Genomic DNA, 9,073 nt, shown 5'->3' on the forward strand with positions numbered 1-9,073 from the left:
TCACCCACTTCTACCTCTTTCTCCCTCTCTCTTGTGCTTTCATTTACCTCTTTTACCTTTCACATCCCTCCTTAGCAATTGCTTTCTCCATCTCCTTCTGCCCCTGTTAAAAAAAGGGGGGCCTTAGACGAGAAGTCGGTGGCGTTGAGCCGAAGAGGACACACTCCACTTAGATAAATATCCCCATCGCTCTGAGCAGAGCCAGGGAGATTTATTCATCCGCCGAGCTGGCAGAAAATTGACTTGTTTCATGGGGGCAGGCTAGTGACGCATCGCCATGAGAGGCAAAGAGACAGGAGGGAGGGAGGGAGGGAGGGAAGGAGAGATAAAGAATGAGAAAGAGAGAAAGCACATGGAGAGGGAGAGAGGGAAAGGAGGGAAAGAAGCACGGCGGAGAGAAACGAAGGGAAAAACGGGGAGAAAGTAAAGCGATTTAGGGAGTGGGGTGGGAGAAAAACGATAAAGAGAGATGAGAGAGAGTGATGTCCCTCCCCTTGTACCAGAGGATAAAGCCAGTGGGGTGGTGAAACAGTGATGAGGGAAATGGTACAGCTGACATTTATATAAGAGGATATTGATGAAGCAGAGACAATAGCAGACTCAATCCACTCCTCCTCTTCCTCTTTTGCCTCCTTTCTCTTGTTTACTACTTTTCACTCTTCCTCTGCTTGTCTTTTCTCCTCTGTCTCCTTCACCCCTCTCTGTCTTTGGACTGACAAAGCGCTGTTATTCGCCACTACATCCTCATTGAGAGAGAAGGGCCACAACCTTGGGTGACTTAAGACTACAGCCACCAATGCATCACTGTGATAATCTCTTATTTCCTCCCTGTCACCACCACACACACACTCCAGCCAGCATGCAGCAGCAGCAGCACCGTCCCTCTACAGAAAAACTACAGTGTGCCCGTGTTTCATATTGCGTCCATGCTAACACAGCAAATAGAGAGGAGACGAATGCTGCCTCCCCTCGGCTTTTCTGGAGAGGTATAGTGAATGGAGGGGTGTGTGTGTGTGTGTGTGTGTGTGTGTGTGTGTGTGTGTGTGTGTGTGTATTTGTGTGTGCTTACTTTGTATGTGTGTGTGTCTGTAAGTGCGTATGTGTTCTGGGAGCGATGGGGCGTGGAGGATTTCTGCTTGTATCAGCACCTGGGCTGCACTGAGAGAGAGGTATACAGGGAAGAAAGATGGGGGAACTGGGAGCCTGTGTGTGTGTGTGTGTGTGTGTGTGTGTGAGAGAGAGAGAGAGAGAGAGAGAGAGAGAGAGTCGGGTGGGGGTGGCTAACAGGGAGTGGAGTATAATTTAGTCGCACCAAAGCTCAAGGCTCATGTCAACCTTGGATAGGGACCCAGGATGATAATTTGAATTGGGAATTAAGTCACCAATCAATGGTTATACTTATGCTGAATCAGTGGTTTATTAAGGGAAGAGAACTCAATCATCTGATTGTGTGTGGGCGTATTTGTGTGGGTGCGCATGTGCAGGTACAGCTATGCGAGTGTGAGAATTTGCAGGCCTCTTTTCTGTGTGAGCACATGCAGATGTTTTATGGCGTATTTGTTCGACCGCGGAGTAAACCAATGTTTGCTGACAGCTTTATTTTAACGTGGAGGCCCAGGTCCTCACACAACGACCAACAAACAAATCCTCCAAATAAAATGATAATATGTTGTTTGTCACTGCGGCCCAAAACACATATAACCATTGGAAAAATGATTCGTATGATGTTTTGAGATCTGCCACCTCTGTGGATTGGTAAGGTGTAGGCACAACAGCTTCATTAAAATACGGGAAACATCATTGCTAAAAGAGCTACTTAGTTTAGGTTAGGGAAATATCATGGTTAAAAGAATTAACCATTGATTGTTGGTGGGAAACTGGAAGCTGTGTTTATCGTTCTTTCCACTCTGACCCAGTTCCTACGAGGTGACAATGTCACGCTTCTCCTGCTATTTTTCCTAATAATAATAATTCTCACGGAGCTGAACTGCAGAGCCGTGCCACTGGTGGCTTTTATCACCAAGCTTTATCTTCATGGCCCTTATAATATACATACTTTTTTCAATACCTTACTTTGAGGAATATATATAGTAGATGTATTTTTCTGCAAACCCTTTATTTTCATTTATCAAAATAAGCTCAGCCACATTTTTCAAATGCCAATGATGTGTAATCAGAAGCAGCTACATAACTTTGCTAAGTAAAAAAACAGTATAACATTAGCAGAATTACTATTAAAGTGAATATTTCACCAAAAATCTGTTTTCAGTATCGAACGTTCACTGTCTGTGGGCTGACGAGGTGACTCTACAAAATTTGCTTTCGTAGCTGTCAGCTCCAATTTGGTTTAGCAACTAATTTCACCCTGAAAATCAAAATATCTCCAGAAACTCCTCAAACTGTTACCACAGCATCCACTTCTCTGTCTACTCACATGCTTGGTATGTTCCAATATTTCAGCCAGGACATGGCTTCATACAGCTTCTTTGTCCCACTCGTGTGATTAACCAGTGACAACCAACGTTAGGAAACGTTGAGTCCAACCACAGTTAGTGCTCGCCACAAACCGAAGCTGTAAGCTGCATGCACACAATGAGCGAGCAGAACATATTCTGACTCTTTATCATTCCAAATGTTGCAGTGACATCATTTAGTAGCATAAATTAGCTTCTTTTGTTGTCTTACATTTGTAGTAGTGTAGCTCCTTTGAAATTAGCCAAACTAACTCTTGTGCTCTAATGCTGGATTTTATTTAAACATGACTGCCAGTGATGGAGGCTTTGCCGCCATGTTGCCAGCGGTTTGCTAACACTTGTGCTTTTAGCAGAGTGGGAAATGTTATCTCTGTCAAAAACTGAAGATGCCTCTGACTTGTAATTACAACTTGGAGGAGGACGGTTATTCCCACTTGGCTGCTTGTAATTATGATCTGAAGTGACGTGAACGCACCATTACCGTTGAATATACTTATTACAGAGACGAACGTTAGAATTTGGGAAGTTTCTAAGGAAATTGTTTTTTCAGTGTGGTTCACTGTGTCTTTGTAAAGCAAGCTATGAACTTCACAGAGCTACCTTTCCTTTCCAGGCAAAAACTGTGAGCGTTGTTTTATAGTGTGAAGAGTGCAGTTTTGACTAGAGCATTTCCTTAACTCAAAGAATAAGCATACAAGAGTACAAATCTAGAAATAGTAGATTGAAGATAATGGCTGCTATGGACACATTTTACTCAGTATTCAAAATAACTGCAATAACTCCACTCTGATCTAACATGGCACCATTGTAAAACACCCCCGAACAAGCAACCTATACACACAAACCAGTTTCAAATGACCTCAGGTTTTCTTGAGGGAGTATAAGGTGTGTGCGAGTGTAATTTCCACATATGAGAGTGTTTGTTCCTCTGGAGTCTGGGCAAATGTGAGTGGCAGCCGTGTAGGAGAGGCACCGTGACCTTCTCTCTCTGGACTGTAACTCAATCAGAGCTCAAGGCGTGACACCGTAACCCTGCGTGGCAGGAAGCAGCTTGGCTGCAGCACTCTGCTAATGCCTTCACTAACGGCCGTGACCGCAGCGTGCTCATATCTCCCCGGAAAACAAAGCCAGCTCCTTACGAAGGAGAGATAAGCCTGTTTTTGTGATTCACCGCAAAATGTGTGTTCAGGATGACAAGTTCACAGGTTAACATCTCTCAGGTTACAGGTTCATTAAGGGAATTAATGATGCTTCTGTGGCAGCTGGATTAAGAGAGTATCTGCTTTCCTTCCAGGCATGCTCGACAGAAAGTCCTCTGGAAACAATCTGTATTAACCACGATTATTTTAAATGGCCTGTAAATGGACAATGGCCACTTTAAAGAGCATGAGCCCGGGTGTTGATTTTTCTCAGGCTATAAGGTGGCATTAGTTTAGGTCAGTAACACTTGTAGATGTTTAGATAAGGAAAGCTAGTTAATCTGATTATGTGGAGTTCATCTCTGACTCTCAAAGGCGGAGGCTGGCTGTGTTTCATCAGCTGCTGAGAGGGACCGCACAGCTTATGTTGCTCTGCTTACAAACACCTGTATACTCACTGAGTAGGTTGTGTGTGCGCGCGTCTGAGTGTGTTTTTGCATGTGTGTCTAGCTGTATCATTTGAGTATCTCAGCCTACTTTCTTTATCCTGCTGTTGGGTTTGTGAGTGTTTCGTGTTTTTCAGGACACTGAATGAATGTAGATTCACATAATGAAATGTGTATGTGTACTTTGATATAAAACACACCTCACAACTTTGTGTGGTCTTCTGGCTGGGCTTGTGTACGGCAGCCAGGTTTTAGCTCTTTATCTGATCAGGAAGACTTCTTCTGGATTGTTTGACCGCTCTAGTGCATCCTGACCAAAAACCCTTTCAATCCCTTCATTATTGTAGCGTCTGGACAATTAAGTAAAGGATAAAAGATGAGGCTAAGACAAGGTTTTTATTTTTGCCGGGAAAAGCCCAACACTATCAAGACCTGAGCGGACAACACTAGTGACAATAACTAGTGCATTTGTTGGGGACTATTTTCAACTGTGGATAAATACACATTTGGTGCTGTAGTGACTGTGTGGGCTTGGCTCAAAATGAACTACAGTGCCTGTGTTCACTGTAATGAGGGAACATTTCACCCGGTGCAGCAGTGTTTCGCAGCGATGTCTTTTTAATAGTTTTTGGAAAACAGTGGAGGAATTAGATATTTCTTGTCTTGGATACATGGACAGTACTTGTTAGTGATCAAATCGTTGGTGGTTTTGGTCTTTTCATAAGATCTCATGACAATAAGAAAAATAGAATATCACCAGGTGATCACGAACTGCAGACCTGATCATGACCCTTAATCAATGACTCATCCACTGTCTAATAAACACTTTGGAGGGCCTTAATAGAAGGTGGGGCCATGAAATCCTTTATATGAGTGAATTATTTTCCATTGATTCAAATATGAATGATTGAGACAGAAAGATTTAAGGGGTTATCATCAACAAACGACAGCAGACCAATGAACTAAATTTTAAGTTCATCATGCTCATGTTAAAGCATGTAGACATATCCTGTGCTGTTGTCTAGTTTTGCACTGTTATTCCAATTATGCCTAAGTTGTATGTAAAAATAGATTATCAGGCCGTCTTGCTCGTACATGTGGTGGAACAGGTGCAGCTTTTCAAACGGACCCATTCTTATCGCTTCTGACTCCCTGTGAGTCAGAAATCGTGAGAGGCGAGAAGGTCACTCCAATGAGACGAACAATCTTGACCCGGCTCATAAACTCGGAGGTGTGGCGGATTAAAAAAAATGTCAGAAATTCACGTTTGGAAGTGATGGAGAAGTCTGGTGTGCTGTGTGTCGGTATGTGCCGTCGGCCTCCGTGCGCTATTTCAGTCCACTGTCAGTTTTTGGTGGATGCACATGCAAAGTTTTGAATCGGATTACATGCAGCAGGACAGAGAAAACACATACGGAGAATTGTTAAGTTGTGCAGGCATGCAGCAGCACATGAACTCGAAGCTCCACAGCGATGTGCTCCCCGATACTCATGTTTATTATGTGGCTGGTGTTGGGGAAAGGGCTTAGCTGCGGGTCAGAGGTCATGGCAGTGGGATTTCATGGCTAATGCAGAGATGGGGGCCACTTGTGAAAGAGCATGGCCTCGCAAAGTTGCAAAAACAAAGTGAATACAAAATGAACAAACAGAGAGGAACAACAAGGGACAACTTCATGGAGAAAAGAGAGCCCGTATGTTCTGTCTGTCAGTGAAGAAAAGTCCAAACCAAGAAATCTCAGCAGACTAAACAGAAAAGAACTGTGTTCAGCACAAAGCGCACAAAAAAAGTAAAAATATTAATATTATTTACTGTCCTTATTTTCCTATCCCCGTGCTCCCCCAGATTTGCATCTGTTTGAGTTCTCCATTTGTCTTTGCTGGTAAACACAATTTAATATTAGAATAAATTACAAATGGAAGAGTGATGCCTGGGATAGATTTTTCTTGCGGGAAGTTCAGACTCCGCCAACATTAATGTCCCTCGCCACCGTTGGAGGCATAAATCTCTTTTTCCCTCTTTTTGCCTTGAATCATATAGGGATATTGAATTACTCCCCTGCTCCCCACACATAGAGGCATTGTGCATTACATTGACTGATAAGCTGTCACCAGCAGTTTAACTTAGAGACATTCAAAGAGTAATACACCAGTTGAGGATAAACTAACCCCAGTCCCCTTAGAGTAAGCTATGGCGCTGTCACAGTGAAAAATACGACGGGGGCATTTCATATAGCATGCAGCATCTGGCATCTGAAAATGGAGGAAAATACCTCTGAACAATGCTTGGTTTATGGCTGTTTTCATACTGGGCGACAGTTTTACCCTTGAACATAAGGGAAAGCTTGGATCAGAGAGCCAAAGCACTATAAAAGGCTGATATACAAGCTTCACTGTAGACTTTTGACTCTGGAGGAAGGATCGCACCTTTTCTGAATCAGAAAACGTATAATATCAAACGTGTACTTTATTCCATCAATAACCATTATTATTATATTCTTCCTGGTTACAATATCACTGGCGGTTATATTCTGAGCCTGTGTGTGCAAACCTTCATAACGCCTGTGATGGATCAGTCTTATTTTCTTTCTTTTTTTTTACCTCTTTACCATATTTATGAGAGCAGCTAAAGGGCCTTTTCATGCTACAATCTGGGAACCACCATTAACGCTCAGAGATGGACCAATGGGAGCGAGCCATGTCTTGCTCATCGTAGTTGGCATGAGAGCGGGCCGATCCATCACGGCAGGTTTGGCGGCAGTGTAACTCGTGGTACTGTCTGCCCCTGCACTTCAGGGTGGTCTGTCCAATTCAACATCTGCATGAGACTCCAGCAGAGCAGCTGTGTGTGGGTTGGCTCCTGTGTGTGTGTGTGTGTGTGTGTGTGTGTGTGTGTGTGTGTGTGTGTGTGTGTGTGTGTGTGTGTGTGTGTGTGTGTCCTGGTTGTTTTGGTGTTAAAGTGCTGCATTGTTACTGTCTGGCCTTTGAATGGGCAGAGAGCAGAGATGATATTACACCATTAATAAAGCACTGCTTAGATTAACGCAGGAAGAAGAGCGAGTGGAGACTGCAGTGTCTTGTTTTTTTCTGGGATCTTTCAATTAATGATAATGAAAATCAATAATTACATTAAAGCAAAGGCTGACTGACTTCAAGGCATTTCAAGGGTTCTGGGCTGTGAGTGTTTACACATCCAGCTGTGAACATAGAGCATAAAAATGGGAATAACCCCACTGAAAAATGTCAGATTTTCCCAAATTAAGAGAAGAAAGTTTCTTTTTAGTTTGATAACTACAACAGGTGTGAACCTTTAGAAGAAGTTAGGCGGACATAAGGCTGCTTCAGACTCCAGAATTTGTGTGCGCATGATTTTATTTGCACAAGCAGGACACCGATCTTGCGGAAAAATTATGAAAAAAAGAAGAAAATGGTTTATTTTTAGCTTGACAATCTCGCTTAGGTGTTGAGAGCATCTATTAAGCAGACCAGGTTTTTCCTAGAACGGCAGCAATATGTGATGCACATACAGTAGAGGGCTTATCTTTTGAATATTGCTGCAAAGGATTAATTCAGTATCTTTAAATCCAAGGCTCGGCGTGACAAAGAGCCGCTTAAAGGTAAGGTCGTAAAAATGTGATATAGCAAAGGACTGCCACTGACTGAGAGGCTGAGCGAGGACATAAACAAGACGGATGCCCGTCCCCTTTAATATAACATAAAGAGTGAGCTGGAGAAAATAAAACACCCCATTGTAATGAAATGCATTTACTGCAGCACAGGCTTGAAATCAGGCAGAAGTGAGCACAAATGTCAAAAGAGCTCTCCTGTTGAGCAGAGCGGCAGAATTAAGGGGCCTGATATCTAATCCATTTCCTGTGAAACCGGCGGTGTAGGGGACATCAAAGAGAGTTAAAGGGGATTCAGTGAGAGCTGTTGGAGTGGCGAGGCAGTGAAATATGGCACATTTGGTTTCTTCTCTCCCCCGGCACTGGGCCTTTGGAATAATTAGAGCCTAATTCTGTCTAATTAACGGACTCAATTACTCCTGAAGAAAGCTCATCAAAAAGATGGCGGGAAAGCAGGGAAGAGAATGGTAGCGTTTTTTCTTTAATTAATGAACTGAGTTGAATAACGGCCATGGAATTAAACATTTCCCCCAATGTGTATGAATTGCAAATTGGAGCATCGTTTTTTTCCGAGACGGGAGCCCAGGGGCTAACGCTGCTGTCAAGTAGCTTTCTAAAAAGTCAAAGCGCCGATGCAGCACTAACAAATTACTTAAGATTACCATCTTTAGCACATGCGGAGGTCCTAACGAATAGCGATGAATTAATATGCCGTCTGTGTTCCAGCGCTCCCATTGGCTATGAGTTTCACTGATCCTAGAAGAGCCAATAAAGCAGGCACCAGTGTGAACTTTATGGAACACTTTTCTTCCTGTACAATTGGTTGTCTGTCGATTGCATATTTCACATCCTTGAGACGTTGATATAAGTCTTGTTAAATTACTCAGCTGAGATAGAGCTGTGCATACACGAGTGTTTTCAGGGGTTGAAAACTTTTTATGTGCTATCAGGGCCGTGTGTATGCGTGTGTGTGTGTGTGTGTGTGTGTGTGTGTGTGTGTGCACAAAGTGCTGTGCTGCGCTCAGCAGCTTTAAAGGCCCAAGGGTCGGCTAAGCTAACTCACTGCCTCAGCACTCTTTAGCTCAGCTCCTCAACACATTCGCTGAGGCACTGGGAAACAAACTTAAAGGCCCAATATTATCACCCATATGTAGACAAGGAGAGCAACACATCAGCACAGGAGACATTTGTTGTTATCCTCAGTGAAACCAGTGTTTTTCTGCGAACGAACACGTCTTTTTCTTCACAATAGCTACTCATACATCTAGCTATGATTTTATAGTACAATGTTGAACATGAAGGTTTTTTTAAATGTCTGCGCATTGCTTTTTTTTCTGTCTGTATTCTATAATTTATCCGCTTTGGCGTTGCATTCCAGCTGGCACAAAGTT

Source organism: Chaetodon trifascialis, chromosome 2, assembly GCF_039877785.1.
Source record: "Chaetodon trifascialis isolate fChaTrf1 chromosome 2, fChaTrf1.hap1, whole genome shotgun sequence".
NCBI classification, from domain to species: Eukaryota; Metazoa; Chordata; class Actinopteri; order Chaetodontiformes; family Chaetodontidae; genus Chaetodon; species Chaetodon trifascialis.